At 42.0% G+C, this 17510-nt stretch overlaps 1 protein-coding gene across 1 annotated transcript in view; it reads left to right on the forward strand.

Moving 5' to 3' along the window:
* The first annotated feature begins 206 nt into the window (after nucleotides 1-206).
* The window catches only part of ZFYVE9 (zinc finger FYVE-type containing 9), a 150159-nt gene continuing 132855 nt past the window's right edge, over nucleotides 207-17510 (forward strand). The window contains exon 1 of the mRNA XM_012776239.2: nucleotides 207-692. The gene's annotated coding sequence lies outside the window, so the exon portion shown is untranslated. The remainder of the gene's footprint in view (nucleotides 693-17510) is intronic.

Here is a 17510-nt window from a genome sequence, read left to right on the forward strand (position 1 = left end):
ATGAAACGAAGAGATTCCCTTACACTCCTGCTCTTAGGTGACGGGTCTGGCTGCCAAGAACGTTCACGTACCTTTGGGAGAGAAGGAAAAGGTGCTCGGGGTCTGACCGAGGGGGTGGGGGACGCCCGGGGTGGGTGGGAACTGAGAGGCTTCCGGCTCCTGGGAAGGGAGTCTGGGGCCGGCCGCGGGCGGCAGGCTGCGCAGGGAGCGCGGGGCCCCCGCCACCCCCAGGCCACGCTCCCTCGCGTTCCCTGCCGCTCGTGCCCGGCGCGGCCGCCGCAGTCCCGGCGCCGTAGCCGGACGTGGGGTCCAGGGGGCGCTGTGGCCCAGCGGCGCGGGCGGCAGGAGAGGCCACCCGACGCTGGAGGCTTCGCCGAGGATCTCCGCCTGCAGCACCTCGGTCGTCCCGCCGCAGCCCTGCGCCCCTAGCCCTGCTCAGCGGCGCCCCTCCGGGATCCGCGTGGCTGCGGCGGCCCAGGAGCTGATGCGGCTGGGTGGGCGCTGGGCCTCAGCAGGAGCAGCCGCCGCAGCCGCAGCCGCAGCCGCAGCCGCAGCCGCAGCGACCACAGCTCCTACAGGAGTGGGAGGCTTCGCGGCGGCGCCTGGGGCCGCGCCGGTGCCCTCCAGAGGAGGCTTTCGGCTTAGGGACGACCCCCTCGGCCATGCTGAAGCGGAGACGGCCGCTGCTAGAGGTGAGTGTGGTGAGGCGCGGTCTAGGGCTCGCCTGCCTCCGGCCGCCGTGGGGCCCTGGCGGCAGCCCTCCAAATGGGCGGACGGGGCGTCCTGCTGCTGCGGCCGCCTTCCCCACCCCCCGCGGTTCTGGGGCCTCAGCCCTTCCTCCCCAGTCCCCCGGGAGGCTGGAGCCCGTGGGGGGCGAGTAGGCCCCGCGCCGCCGGGAAGCCCTCACCCTGGCCTCGGTTCCGGCGCGGCCCGGTGTGTGGAGCGGGGGACTGGCAGGGGCACGGGCGCCCTTCGGGTTTGGCCGGGCCGGGCCGAGCGTAGCCTCTTTCCCTGGGCCCTGCACGCACATCCCGGAGGGAGGCAGAGGACGCCTGTTTGCAAACAGCGTTGGCTTCCCAGCGACTCATACTGAGTCCCGGGGGGTAGGGTGGGGGAGGGGAGGCAGGGCAGGGTGAGAATTGGGGTGCAGAGAGTGCGGGGCCTTGAGAGCCCCTGGTACTCGTGGAGTGTCATTCACGGATCTGATTCGCTTGAGAACAACCTTTTGCGTCTTATTTGAGGTGAAATTTCATCACCTGACGGTAGCTCATCCTTGCAGCTTGCCTCTAAACGTAGTCTGCTTTGGAGAAAGCTCCGTATCAGCTTTGCTATGCTAAGTTTCCTAGATAAACACTCACAGTTATAAAAATGTTTTACAAAGGTCTGTCACACCGCCCCATAAGAGAGAAAATATTTTAATGCTTCAGTTCTTAGCACAAAAAATGTTCCACTTAAATAGATCCAGAGAATGCTTGGCAAGAAGATTTTAAGTTGTGCTAACTATCCTAATAACAGGATGGAAATGGGATACATGCTAAATTTTATAAGTAAAATGATTTGTTCTGGTATTAATGTAAACAAGTTTAGTTATTACAGTTTGAGACCATAAATCCGATATTTCGGGTTTATGGTTTATGATAAGTGTGATTGCAGGTTATTCTTGTTTTCCTGTTATGTATGTGAAGGTTGTAGGATTTATAGGTACTTCTAAAACTTGTATGATCATGAAAGTATAAGTATGCTTATCATGATAAGTATGCTTATTGTAGAAAATTTGGAAAATACAGAAAGGTGCTGTGCCACTCTTAATAAATATGTAATAACGGAGGTGGGGGGAGAGGGAATCACCCATAATCTCACAGGTAGTGTATTTTGATAGTCATTCAAAGTTTAAAATGGGCTTTTGTAAGATTTTGTTTAAATATTTCTAACTGTAAAAAATTGGCTTGATTAAAAATGGTTTTTGATAGATTAGAGTTTTAAAAGTCTAATTCAGGCCTGTGAGGTGGCGTCCCAGCTGCTCACAAAGCTGAGGCAGCAGGATCCCCTAAGGCAGATGAGTCCAGCCTGTCTCTAAAGTGTATCCCTGAAGACCATCACCATTAGAATCATTTGAGAGTGCTTAGTATATATAATGTTGTATATAAAATATGCAGATTACTGGTCCCCTGAATCAGAATTCTAGGGATGATGATGGCCCAAAGATCTTCATTTTTGTCAAGCTCCCTGTCTTAGTCCTACTAGAGTTTGAGGCCGTCGCGGTGGCTCACACCTATAATCCTAGCACTCTGGGAGGGTGAGGTGGATGATTGCTCAGGGTCAGGAGTTCAAAATCAGCCTGAGCAAGAATGAGACCCCATCTCTACTAAAAAAAAAAAAGAAAAAAATTAACTGGACAACTAAAAATATATATAAAAAATTAGCCAGGCATGGTGGTGCATGTCTGTAGTCCCAGCTACTTGGGAGGCTGAGGCAGAAGGATTGTTTGAGCCCAGGAGTTTGAGGTTGCTGTGAGCTAGGCTGATGCCACGGCACTCTAGTCTGGGCAGCAGAGTGAGACTCTGACTCAAAAAAGAAAAAAAAAAAATTTGAGAATCACTGATATAACTTTAAAGTAACGAACTTTGTAGGGCTGAGTGGAAGTGTCTGTTTCTAGCAAAGCTATCAGTCTTAAGTGGCAATACAGTCATTTCTCATATCAACAGATAATTCTGCTAAAATGTTAGAAGAAAAATGATATTTTTCAGGGACAGCTGATTCAATCAACAAACATTCATTGAGAGCCTATGGTGGTAGCTGTGGTGTTAGAGAAGGATGCCTGGCCACTTACATTGACATTTTAGGGACCTTGGTGCCATTGTCTGTAAAATGCAGATTACTGTAGTTATACTTACCTTGCAAAGCTTTTAGGATAATTACATCTGAAAAAGCACTGTAATCTGTAAAATATTTTTTTGTTTTGTTTTCTTATTTATTTATTTATTTTTGAGACAGTCTCACTCTGCTGCCCAGACTAGAGTGCCGTGGCATCAGTCTAGTTCACAGCAACCCCAAACTCCTGGGCTGAAACGATGCTACTGCCTCATCTTCCCAAATAGCTGAGACTACAGGCATGCGCCATCATGCCTGGCTAATTTTTTTATGTATTTTTTAGTTAACCAATTAATTTCTTTCTATTTTTTAGTAGAGACGGGGTCTCTCTCTTGGTTCAGGCTGGTTTCAAACTCCTGACCTTGAGCTACCTGCCTGCTTCGGCCTCCCAGAGTGCTAGGATTACAGGTGTGAGCCACTGCGCTCAGCCTTGTTTTGTTATTTTTTTTAGAGATAGGGTCTTGCTTTTTGTCCAGGCTGGAGTGCCGTGGCACAATCATAGCTCACTATAACCTGGAACTCCTAGATTTAAGTAATCCTCCCACCTCGGCCTCCTAAAGTGCTAGGATTACGGGCACAAACCACTGTACCCAGCCTATACAAAATTTTTAATAAAATTTTCACTATTAATATAAAGTGCCAGGTCCTGTCTTAGGTATTCTGGGAAACACAAAAATGACCAAGGTCTCTGCAAGCAATTAGCTAACTGTGGAAGCAGGACAAGTTTAATTACCTGTTATAAGATAGGGTCACACAAGTGTTGTAATTGAGTGAGATGTGCTAGATCTCTGTTTAAGGCTTCTATGTCTCATCTTGCCCTTTATAGAACATTGATAATAATTTTTATATATGATTATTCCTTTCTCTTCCAATTCCTGATTCAGTACTTTCTTTAGAGAAATACTTGTATATGTTGCTTGATAAGTGATAGTTTTATATTAACTCTTTTAGAAAGACTGGATGAATAGAGATGATCTTATTCCTTCTTTTGTTGCTAAGCTACCACTGTTCATTCCATTTAGTAAACTTTTATTTGGTACTTGTGATGTGCTGGGCACAGACTGGTTACAAGGCACAAAGCTTGTTTAAAGATAATTGCCTAGATTTTAACTTAAGTTCTTATGTTCCTAAAGGGGTGGTATATGTGTGTGTGTTTATGGTTGTTAATTGCATGATATGGTGCAGGTTATGGAGTCAGATGTGGGCAGGGATCCTTACTACACCTCTTAGAGCCTTCATGTGACATTTAGATTCTGAGTTTCTTCTTACGTATTGCTGGAGTAACAGTACTCCTCCCAGGAAAGTAAAACAGGTTCTTTGAGATAAAAATAATAAAAAAATAATTAGCTCAGTGTCTGTCCTATTGAAGGTACTCAGTACCTTCATTTCCATTCCTCCTTTTGATGAACACAAAAACCAGGCATTAGAATTTCTGTGTGATGTAAAACTTGTAGCTTTATTATTTATTTATTTATTTTTGAGACAGAGTCTCGCTTTGTCGCGCAGGCTAGAGTGAGTGCCGTGGCGTCAGCCTAGCTCACAGCAACCTCAAACTTCTGGGCTCAAGCAATCCTGCTGCCTCAGCCTCCCAAGTAGCTGGGACTACAGGCATGTACCACCATGCCTGGCTAATTTTTTCTATATGTATTCGTTGGCCAATTAATTGCTTTCTATTTTTAGTAGAGATGGGGTCTTGCTCTTGCTCAGGCTGGTTTCAAACTCCTGACCTCGAGCAGTCCACCCGGCTCGGCCTCCCAGAGTGCTAGGATTGCAGGCGTGAGCCACCACACCCGGCCTATTATTATTTTTTTTAGAGAATAAGTCTACTTTTGGAATTCTTTGACATTTTTGATAGAAAACAATTTTTATCCTAACTTACTACACATATTTTCCATTTCATTTTTAGCTAATAAGTCAGTATTCCCTGTGTATAGTATACACTTGGGAATATTCATTTTCAGAGTTTTACATTGATCTTTAATTTTACTTATGTGTACCTGATCTGCATTATATAGAACAACATTCTTAGTACAGTGGGGCCTCTGTTTCTGTGGGTTCCACCAATGATGAATGGAAAACATCCAGGAAAAACTCACAAAAAATAACAATACAGCAATCAAAATAATACAAATAAAGAACATTACAGTATAATAGCTGATCTACTTAGCATTTACATTGTATTAGGTATTATAAGTAATCTGGAGATAATTTAAAGCTGTGGTCCCCAATGCAGACCAGAACCAGCCGGCTGCACTGCAGGAGGAGCAAAGCTTCTGTATTTACTGCTGCTCCTCATTGCCACATCTCCGCATAAACTCCGCCTTCTGTCAGATCAGGCTGATCTGAGGTGGAGCTGAGGCAGTGATGCTAGTGCTGGGGAGTGGCTGCAAAGACAGATTATCATTAGCAGAGAGGTTTGACTACACAATAAATGTAATGCCCCTGAATCATCCCAAACCCTCCACCCCCCAGTCCGTGGAAAAATTGTCTTCCATGAAACTGGCTCCTGGTGCCAAAAAGGTTGGGGACTGCTGATTTAAAGTATATGGGAGGATGTGCATAGGTTACATGCAAATACTATGCTATTTTATGTAAGGGGCTTGACTATATACAGGTTTTGATATTGGAGGGGGGTTCCTGGAACCAATCTATAATGCTTATTGGAAAACATGTAGTTAGTTGCAGGTACTGAATAGAAATAGTTCGTGTATTTAGTTTTCAAAAAATGATATCAATTTATTAAACTTAATTTAAGAGCTGTTTTCAGAACAGACTTTTCCTTATAAACTATAGTATGTTAGAACTGGATTTTATAACCTGTCAGATATGGGTTCCAGTCTTTTCTTATAACCTATATGACCTTGGACAAGTTTCTTACCCCCTTAGCCTCAATTTATTCTCTATAAAATGAAGCTGGTATACCCATTTTACAGGATTATTGTGAATATTAAATGATATGTGTAAATCAGAGCTATAGTTCAGTCCCATAAATCTGGATTCTGGAAGTGGAAAATATATTTCTCTGTTTGAGTTTTGAAAGAGCTTGAAAGATCATTATTTATATAGTTTACTACTAAGAAATAAAGTCAGCATGATCAATTTTGAAGTATTAGAGATTGCTAAATTAAGGAGGAACCAAGGTGTTCACATTAGAATTAGTATTTTAATTGTGTAGTTAGTAGAATGCCTTATACTTTATTTTTTTATTTATTTATATTTTTTTGAGACGGAGTCTTGCTTTGTTGCCCAGGCTAGAGTGAGTGCTGTGGCATCAGCCTAGCTCACAGCAACCTCAAACTCCTGGGCTCAAGCAATCCTGCTGCCTCAGCCTCCCAAGTAGCTGGGACTACAGGCATGCGCCACCATACCTGGCTAATTTTTTCTATATATATTAGTTGGTCAATTAATTTCTTTCTATTTGTAGTAGAGACGGGGTCTCGCTCTTGCTCAGGCTGGTTTTGAACTCCTGACCTCGAGCAATCCGCCCACCTCGGCCTCCCAGAGTGCTAGGATTACAGGCATGAGCCACCGTGCCCAGCCTAGAATGCCTTATACTTTATAATAGTAAATTTTATTTAATAAAATAATTTGAAAAATGCTATTTGTGCAGGTTAAGCATCCTAATCTGAAAATTCAAACTCCAAATGCTCCAAAATCCAAAACGTTTTGACTGCTAACATGATGCCATAAGTGGAAAATTCTACACTTGACCTCATGTGATAGGTCATGGTCAAAACACAGTCAAAACTTTGTTTCATGCACAAAATTATTAAAAATATTGTGTTTTTACCTTCAGACCATGTGTATGAGGTGTATATGAAACATAAATGAATTTTGTATTTAGAATTGGGTCTTATTCTCAAGATATCTCATTATGAATATGCAAATATTCCAAAATCTGGAGAAAAGCTGAAATCTGAAACACTTCTTTGTCCCAAGCATTTTGGATAAGAGATATTCAACCTATGTAAAATTTCCTATTTTATACATTAAGTAGTACTTAAATTTTTCTTTTTCTTTTTTTAATTTACATACCTTTAGGGGGTACAAGTGTTTTTTGTTACATGGATGAATTGTATTATATAATGCTGAAGTCTGAGCTTATAGTGTACCTGTCACCTAAATTTTTCTTTTAAGTTATTGGTTCATTTGTAAATGGTTCGTTTATAAAAATGAACTGTTGGAAAAACTCAAACAGTATGTAGTGTTTTGTATTTATACTTTTAGAAAGCCTATAGTAAAATAAATTAAAGATGAAGGAGTTTCTATGGACACCATGAAAGAGTCACTGAATTAATATTGGGAAAAGGAAAATTTAATTCATATTTATGAGAGTCTTGAGGCATTTAGGATTTTATATTACAGAACTATTTGTAAAAATCTTAAAATTTTTTTCTGTAAATTGTCTTTTAGTTAAAAATCCTTACATTTGTTTATTTAAACTTAAACAATGCTTTTGCCATGCTAGGCTTTTGACTGTCTTAGTTTCTTTTAGTTGATAATTCTTGTTTCTTATTGTTTATGATAATATATCCTTAAGGATATGTTAATATCTATGATGGCAGTTCTGTTGCATTTTTAAAAATCTGGAAGTAGCAAATCCATGTCCTAGATTTTTAAAAATTAAACTAAACTTAAATATAAATTTGTTACTTTTTGAGAGAAGTCTTAGGAAATAAGACCTAAGGAAATGGTAACATGGGCCAGTGGAGGTGGCTCATGCTTGTAATTCTAGCACTCTGGGAGGCCGAGGCAGGTGGGTTGCTCAAGGTCAGGAATTCCAAACCTGCCTGAGCAAGAATGAGACCCCGTCTCTACTAAAAATAGAAAGAAATTAATTGGCCAACTACAAATATATAGAAAAAATTAGCCCAGCATGGTGGCACATGCCTGTAGTCCCAGCTACTCAGGAGGCTGAGCCAGGAGGATTGCTTGAGACCAGGAATCTGAGGTTGCTGTGAGCTAGGCTGACGCGACGGCACTCTAGCCCAGGCAACAGAGTAAGACTCTGTCTCAAAAGAAAAAAAAAAATGTAATGGTAACATGAATCTAGAATTTTTCATTAATTAGGGAAATATGAATATATTCAGTTATGGCTTCTTCTGCCAGGTTGAAACAACATTAACTGTAGAGAAGCTTTAACATGTAAAGTGAAGAGTACATACATTTCAATTAAATTTGGAATGTTAGGTAAGGCTCAATTTTTATAGCAGCTTTACTGAAATATAATTCACATATCATTTAATTCACCCATTTAAAGTGTACAGTTCAACTGCTTTGAACATATTTAGAGTTGTGATCATCACCACTATCTAATTTTAGAACACTTTCATCACTGCTAAAAGAAACTTGTGCCCATTAGCAGTCTCTTCCAGTATTCCCCTAATCCTCCTAGTCCTAGGCAAACACTAACTTTTTGCCTATTTTAGATATTTCATGTAAGTGGAGTCATATAATATGTGACTGGTTTCTTTCACTTAGCATAATGTTTTCTAGGTTCAGTAGTGAGTATCAATATTTTATTTCTTTTTATTGCTGAATAATACTTCATTGTATGGAAATACTACATTTTATTTATTCATTCATCCAGTCATCCATTTGGGTTGTTTCTATTTTTTGGCTATTGTGAATAATGTTGTGAACATTCATATACAAATTATTGTGTGGGATATATGCTTCTCTTGGGTATACCTAGGGATGGAATTGCTGGGTCAAATGGTAACTCATGGTAAAAATGTTTAACCTTTTGAAAGAATATCAGACTGTTTTACAAAGCAGCTGTACCTTTTTACATTCTCGCCAGCAGTATATGAAGGTTCCAGTTTCTTCACATCCTTATCAACACTTGCTATCTGTCTTTTGGATCATAACCATTCTAGTGAGTGTGAAGTGGTAAGGTTGGGTGCTATTAGAGGTTCATATCCTTTTATTTATAGTCATTACAGTCAATAGATAAGTTACTGAAGCCTTTTTTTTTTTTTTTAATTGAAAACATTTGTTTTAGAGACAGGGTCTTGCTTTCTTGCCCAGGCTGGATGCAGTGGCACAGTTATAGCTCACTGCAGCCTCTAGATGCCAGCCTCAAGCAGTCCTCCTGCTTCAGCCTTGTCCCCAGTAGCTGGAACTACAGGCATGTGCCACCATGCCTGGTTTTTTTTTTTGTAGAGACAGGGTGTCACTGTGTTGTCCAGGCTGGTCTCGAACTCTTGGGCTCAAATGATCCTCTTGCCTCAGCTTCCCAAAGTGCTGGGATTACAGGTGTAAACCACTACACAGGCCAAATTATTGAAGGTTTTACTTGCAGATAAATTGCTAGATGATAAGGAATGTTTTTGGCTTGAGGATAAAAGCTGTGAACTTTCTAATTTCTTGTTTAGTAAACAGTGAACTCTGGTGGGTAGAACTAATAACCATATTAGGTGGTGATGGGAACCAGTGGTGTGAGGTCTTCAACTATGTAAAAGGCTGTCCTCTAAGAATATTTTTTAACAAAAGGCATTGGTGAGTCCTAGGTTTAGTTTTCTTTTAACTATCCTAAAACATTTCTAAAAAATTTAGAGTCCATTTGCATACTAACGTTTCTAAGTACTCAGGTCTGACAGATTTTAAGGATTGCCTTTACCTCTCAATGATACATGATTTTACGTAATACAGACGTCATTGTTCTTTATTCTTATATGTAGGATATTACCCAATTTTTTGTTCCTCATTCAAGATATTAAAACTTTACTATGACATAGTTCAGAGGCAGCAAAATGACTTGCTAATGTTTCTAAAGTTTTTCAAACTTGTAGGAAATATAACATGGATCTATTGTTTGAGTAAACAAAGTACAAGTTTTGGGCCTTCATTTTACATACGTTGGATACCTCAGTATTTTCCCGCTTGATTAAGATCACTTTTAGAACTTGTAATGCTGACTTTGAACTGAGCTGAAAGCCTTGTACTGGTTTGTTATACAATATTTTAGTTGCTTTGGATGCTGAGCCTTTTTGGTAGGATTAATGAAAAGATATGCCTCTCTGCAATATGGTTTGGTTCTTTTCTAACTTTTCATGGTTAAGGTTTGGTATTTTTTTTTTTTTTTTTTTTGAGACAGAGTCTCACTTGTTGCCCAGGCTAGAGTGAGTGCCGTGGTGTCAGCCTAGCTCACAGCAACCTCAAACTCCTGGGCTCAAGTGATCCTCCTGCCTCAGCCTCCCGAGTAGCTGGGACTACAGGCATGCGCCACCATGCCCGGCTAATTTTTTCTATATATATTAGTTGGCCAATTAATTTCTTTCTATTTATAGTAGAGACGAGGTCTTGCTCTTGCTCAGGCTGGTTTCGAACTCCTGACCTTGAGCAATCCGCCCGTCTCGGCCTCCCAGAGAGCTAGGATTACAGGCGTGAGCCACCGCGCCCGGCCAAGGTTTGGTATTTTATCTTCCAGAATTGTTTTATTAAATGAAGAAAGAGTAAATGGTATAGGTTTTTATTATTATTTCATAGCACAACAGAGTCTACCTCAGAATTCGGTTTTTCTTTTCTTTCTTTTTTTTTTTTTAGGCAGAATCTCACTCTGTCACCCCAGGTAGAGTGCAGTGGTGTCATCATAGCTCACTGCAACCTCAAACTCCTGGGCTCAAGCAATGCTCATGCTTCAGCCTTCTGAGTAGCTGGGACTACAGGTGCGAACCACAACACCTGGCTAATTTTCTATTAGTAGAGACAGGGTCTTGCTCTTGCTCAGGCTGATCTGGAACTCCTGAGCTCAAGCAGTCCTCCTCCCTCAGGCTCCCAGAGTGCTCGGATTACAGGCATGAGCCACCGCACCCAGCCTGGAATCCTTCCTTCTTTCCTTCCTTCCTTCCTTCCTTCCTTTTTTCCTTCCTTCCTTTTTTCCTTCCTTCCTTTTTTCCTTCCTTCCTTTTTTCCTTCCTTCCTTTTTTCCTTCCTTCCTTCCTTCCTTCCTTCCTTCCTTCCTTCCTTCCTTCCTTCCTTCCTTCCTTCCTTCCTTCCTCCCCTTCCTCCCCTTCCTCCCCTTCCCTCCCTTCCCCCCTTTCCTCCCTTTCCTCCCTTTCCTTTCTTTCCTTCCCATTTTATTTTTTAATTTTTTGAGACAGAGTCTCATTCTTCCCCGGGCTAGAGTGCCATGGCGTCAGCCTAGCTCACAGCAACCTCAAACTCCTGGGCTCAAGCAATCCTACTGCCTCAGCCTCCCGAGTAGCTGGGACTACAGGCATGTGCCACCATGCCCAGCTAATTTTTTCTATATATTTGTAGTTGGCCAATTAATTTCTTTCTATTTTTAGTAGAGATGGGGTCTCGCTCTTGGTCAGACTGCTCTCGAACTCCTGAGCTCAAACAATCCACCCACCTCAGCCTCCCAGAGTGCTAGGATTACAGGCGTGAGCCACCGCGCCCGGTCTTGGAATTCTTCTTTTTTTTTTTTTTTTTTTTGAGACAGAGTCTCGCTTTGTTGTCCAGGCTAGAGTGAGTGCCGTGGCGTCAGCCTAGCTCACAGCAACCTCAAACTCCTGGGCTCCAGTGATCCTGCTGCCTCAGCCTCCCGAGTAGCTGGGACTACAGGCATGCGCCACCATGCCCGGCTAATTTTTTATATATATATCAGTTGGCCAATTAATTTCTTTCTTTTTTTTTTTTTTGAGACAGAGTCTCGCTTTGTTGCCCAGGCTAGAGTGAGTGCCGTGGCGTCAGCCTGGCTCACAGCAACCTCAATCTCCTGGGCTCAGCGATCCTCCTGCCTCAGCCTCCCGAGTAGCTGGGACTACAGGCATGTGCCACCATGCCCGGCTAATTTTTTGCATATATATTTTTAGTTGGTCAATTAATTTCTTTCTATTTTTAGTAGAGACGGGGTCTTGCTCAGGCTGGTTTCGAACTCCTGACCTTGAGCGATCCGCCCGCCTCGGCCTCCCAAAGTGCTAGGATTACAGGCGTGAGCCACCGCGCCCGGCCATTTCTTTCTATTTATAGTAGAGACGGGTCTCACTCTTGCTCAGGCTGGTTTTGAACTCCTGACCTTGAGCAATCCGCCCGCCTCGGCCTCCCAAGAGCTAGGATTACAGGCGTGAGCCACAGCACCCGGCCGGAATTATTCTTTATTAAAACAAATTGAACAACAGCATCAAAATTTTGTGAAAAGATTTCTTGGGGTTTATGTAAACTTTAGTCCTCATTTTCCATTTTCAATTAAACAAGAGAAACAACCCCTATAAAAGTAATCAAAATAAAACGTTGCCAGTTTGAGAAAAACCTTAAAACTTAAAGATATATCATTTATCAGGAAAGTACACATTTGGTTGATTGACTTTGGTGGATATTTGCCTTTGAAGTATACTATTGGCATGTAGCATTTTATGCAGAAAAAGATGTGTGGATATGTGTGTGTGTGATTCTGGTGATATAATAACTGTCCATAGGTGTGTTTCTTTGTTTCATTAGTAGCTGAAATAAATTATTTTTTTTTTTTTTTTTTTTTTTTTTTTTGAGACAGAGTCTCACTTTGTTGCCCAGGCTAGAGTGAGTGCCGTGGCGTCAGCCTAGCTCACAGCAACCTCAAACTCCTGGGCTCGAGTGATCCTTCTGCCTCAGCCTCCCGGGTAGCTGGGACTACAGGCATGCGCCACCATGCCCGGCTAATTTTTTTATATATATATCAGTTGGCCAATTAATTTCTTTCTATTTGTAGTAGAGACGGGGTCTCGCTCTTGCTCAGGCTGGTTTTGAACTCCTGACCTTGAGCAATCCGCCCGCCTCGGCCTCCCAAGAGCTAGGATTACAGGCGTGAGCCACAGCGCCCGGCCATGAAATAAATTATTTTTAAAGTTACTGTGAGGTCACTCTTGGAAATTTCTGCTCAATGTCTAAAAAAAAGCAAGGTTGACATTCTTTAAACTGGCATGTAGCCCTTCATGATTTGGTTCCAACGTGATCATTCCTCATTCCTGTTTTTGTATCCAGTTCTTCTAAGATTCCACATTTATGGATTTTTCCATGATTCTTTTACCCTCTGTTACTTACTTGTATAATATAAAAGCTTTGCCTACAGTGTGCCATCTTTCAGGTAGGTGTTCTGTTAATAACTCTTAAAATGACCTTATAATATCCACAGTATCATGGATGTTTTACAGCTGAGGGACCTGAGGTTTGGAGAGTTTTATTAGATGAGAACCTAAGCCCACATTCATGATTCAAATCCATATATTTCTGACTACAAAGTCCACACTTTTTTTCATCTTATAAACCTCCCCATGTGTCTGTGTTTGTTTTATCTTAAGATTTTCCATAGTGCTTCAGGAATTATTCATATCAGGAAAGCACAAATTTAGTTGATTGACTTTGGTGGATGTTTGCCTTTGAAGTATACTACTGGCATGTAGCATTTTGTGCAAGAAAAAGATGTGTGGATGGATATGTGTGTGTGTGTGTGTGTGTGTGTGTTGAGAATTTCAGCTTTCATATACTGGTATTTTTGAAGTAGATAAATGCCTGATTTGCTATTATTGGAAAAATATAGTAACTAATCTGGGCCACAGTTCTCTGATATGAAAATGAGTGGTGGACTAGATAGTCAGGTGCCTTCCACATTTAATATTCTATTTAATATTTCTAAAGGAGAACTGAATGAAAACATAGATGGCATATAGATGACTCCAGACCATGATGACGAACTGTCACAGATGAAGTAATGGAATGTGGGATGGTGCGCAGCAGATGGTGGCTGAGGAAGATGAGAGAACTGAGACCAAGGGATTGTAATTTACATAAATCCCGAAACACTGGAAATTAGCTTGTGGCTGAGGCCTCTTTCCTCTCTAGCTTTTGTGCCCTGTCTTCTGCCCGTTCTTGTGATAGTGTGCATATGTGTGGGAAAAAAATGCATCTAGGTCTGTGTTTTGTGAAAAAAATCAGGTCATCAGTAGTACCCTTAAAACAATTAAAGCGTTCATATTGCTCAAAATGTGAGAATTCAGTAAATAAATGTAGCCCCATTACTATAGATCTTCAGAGAACTTATTTATAAAGCAAAGGAAGGCATGTTTTGCATTCAGAAAGGATGAAATGTGTTTTGATGACAAAACTTTTATATAGCTTTCCCACCTTATGGTATTAGAGGTGCCAATATTGATATGGAAATAGACAGGTGATGTTTTGACTAGCTGGAAAATTGTTAACCAGTTAGAAATTGTTTTTTTTTTTTCCCTCGTTGGCTGCTTCTGGCTTCCTTGGATCAGTGAATCCTGACTTTGGACAGAAATCATCCTAGGCTAGGATTTCTGAAATGTATTCCCTAGGAGCAAGAAGATGTTCTTTAGTCAAATAAATTTGGGTTTTCGGTGTGCTATATCCATCAGGTAGAGGTTTACAAATACACAATAGTATTTTAAAGACTAAGGCAGGCATCCTCAAACTACGGCCCGCGGGCCACATGCGGCCCACCGAGGACATTTATTTGGCCCACCGGGTGTTTTTGCTGCTGCTACCTGTCCTGCTTAGCATCCGACTTGTCCCAGACCCACGGTGCGCATGTGTGGAATGTGCGCTGCACTCTCCAACGGCCCTCCAATGGTCTGAGGGACAGTGAACTGGCCTCCTGTTTAAAAAATTTGAGGACCCCTGGACTAAGGAGTAGAAGTGAAGAAATTTATTTAACTTTCTTCAGCTACATGTTGATATGTTACCCACATTTATTTGGTTGTGGACCTCCTTTTTTTCCCCACATAATACTTCATATTATGTACCTTTTACTGATCTAGGTCAGTATCCGTTTTATAAAGCCGTTTTATAAAGCCTCACAATACACATGACTGTTTGAACTCTCAGGTGATAGGCTCTGATGACTTCCTAAAGCAGCTCATTCTGTTGTTTACTGATAATTATTAGAATATTAGCAGTATTATTTATTTTCTTATATATTTAGCCCCAAATTTGCTTTTCTCCAGTATCTATCATTTTGTTGTTTTGGTCTCTAAAATTATACAAAATAAATGATTATCTCATCTTAATATCTAAAGAGAACAAGATCATATCTTACCTCTCCAGCATAGTGATTAAGGCACATTGGCTGGGCACAGTGGCTCATGCCTATAATCCCAGTGTTTTGGAGGCTGAGATGGGAAGATCATTTAAGGCAGGAGTTCGAGACCAACCTGGGCAACATAGCCCCGCCTCTAAAGACAACTTTTAAAAAAAATTAGCTGAGTGTGGTGGTGCATGCCTATAGTTCCAGCTACTTGGGAGGCTGAGCCAGGAGGATTGCTTGAGCCTGGGAGGTGGAGGTTACATCTGAGTTCCATGCATTTTCCTTCCTGTTCTCATTGTGTAACAGTAGCCTTACTTTGTTTCTTTCTTCTTCTTCTTTTATTTTGTTAAGACAGAGTCTCAACTCTGTTGCCCTGAGTAGAGTACTGTGGCGTCAGCCTGGCTCACGGCAACCTCAAATTCCTGGGCTCAAGTGATCCTCCTGCCTCAACCTCCCGAGTAGCTGGGACTATAGGTGTATGTCACCATGCTTGGCTATTTTTTTTCTACTTTTAGTAGAGATGGGGTCTCGTTCTTACACAGGCTGGTCTCGAACTCCTGAGCTCAAGCGATCCTCCCACCTTGGCCTCCCAGAGTGCTAGAATTACAGGCATGAGCCACTGAGCCTGGCCAAAGCAGCCCTACTTTCTGCCCTCTAAGATGAGGGTTAATTAATCCTATGAAGATGGTAATTCTTTTTCCTGCCTCCTGGTCCCTGGACTCATGGAATCTCAAATGCCCAGGCTGTAGCTGTCATTTTTTAGTTCATTGTGACCCTCGATGTGTCTCCTGGCAAAAGTGTGCCCCCTTTGGGTACCAAAAGCTTCTAACGCCATAGAGCCTAGCATTGTAGGGATGGAAAGCACAAAGCCCTCCAGTGGATCATTGGAAATGAGGGCAAATGGGGGCCATTTCCCCTTCTACCCCTTGGTTTTCACACCCATGCATTCTTCCTGTTGGGAATGTAGTTCTGAATCAGTGCATATACAGCATACTACAGGATAGCACACCATTCTTGCCTCAGTGTTGGTTCATCAGCTGTGCCTTGAGCAGGCGTTTCCAATGCTCTGTAAGACTGGCTGCTTTTGTGTGGAGCTCTTAAGGATATGACCACTGGATCTCATGGTTATGGGCCTCCTGCCACAAATCTTTCACTGTGAAGTGGTTCCCTTGATTGGGTTACATGTCTGTGGATCAAGTACTTTATAAGCCCTTATTTAGTGGTGCTGGCTAAGGCTCTGTGGACAGGAAAGGCAAACCCATATTTGGAATAAATGTTTATTCCTGTGAGGAATGTAGTCATCTTGCCACCTAATAGCCCGTTGGTCTGTTTAAGGCATAGCGCTATATTGGGGACTTGGTGTTGGTCTCTGTTGCCCATAGGTTTGATGTTCAGAGTTGGCATCGGTAAATGGGAATTCATGTCTCCTTCTCTGCCTCCATCTCTCTTTCTGCCACAGTGACCTCACCTATGATATCCCCATAATGCCACTTTTGGGGTGGCTGATGTTAACTAGCTGAGTCATTTTGTCTATTTGGCTGTTCAGTGTCTCCTCTGTGTTGGAAGATAATCTGGAGGGCATTAACACATGAAACAAAGAGTTTCATGCTGATGTTAATGTCAGTTTCATGGCTAATGTTAACTAGCTGTGTCATTTTGTCTACTTGGCTGTATGGTGTCACTTCTGTATTGGAAGATTTCTGGTGGGCATTAACACATGAAACAAGAGTTTCATGCTTTGTGCCCACTCTCATAGGCTTATTCATTTGCCTCCATCCATACTTCTTGCTTTCTTTTGATAGTCCATCTCTTTAAAGCCCTCTGACCAGTTGGGCAGTCCATTTGCCTTTGAATCTTTGCCCATGAATCTGAGTATATTCTCATGCCAGGCCACTTTTCTTTTCTTTTCTTTTTTTTTTTTTTTAGCCTAAAACTATGGTGTTCAAGAGGCCACTTTTCTTTCTACACAAAATTCATAATCAGGTACGTTGCTTGAAGCTGTTAGGAAGATTTTCTCTTTCCATTGTCAAGACCACTCCTAAGTGTGGCTGTAATGAAGCTGTTTATTTTTAGCTTGCATTCACATACTGAGCTGACCTATTTTTAAGCCAAGCTTTGGCTTTTTTTCTCTGTAAATTGGTCATATAGGATCCCTGAAACAGTGATAGATGTGAATTGAGGAAGGGGTGCTGGTACAAATGTAGTAGGTGTCAGGGAAATCTTAGCTGCCTGCTTATGTAGCTTACTTGTGCCCTTTAGTTCTATTTTGGTTCCATCCTTGATGTACCATTTCTATCTTACAATAGATTGCTGCTGAGCTCACCTGGCTTTATGATTTGGAGAGTCCTAGTGAACTTAGTTCATGATGGAAGGTTTTGAATACATGGTGCCCAATGATCAAGTGTTAATATCTTTTTTCTTTTGGAGACAGAGTCTCGCTCTGTTACCTAGGCTAGAGTGCTATGGTGAGCAATCTTATACTCCTGGGCTCAAGCGATCCTCCTGCTTCAGTCTCCTAAGTAGCTGGGACTACAGGCATACACTGCCACACCCAGCTAATTTTTCTACTTTTAGTAGAGATGGAGTTTCACTGTTGCTCAGGCTGATCTCC

Source organism: Microcebus murinus, chromosome 2, assembly GCF_040939455.1.
Source record: "Microcebus murinus isolate Inina chromosome 2, M.murinus_Inina_mat1.0, whole genome shotgun sequence".
Taxonomy (NCBI): Eukaryota; Metazoa; Chordata; class Mammalia; order Primates; family Cheirogaleidae; genus Microcebus; species Microcebus murinus.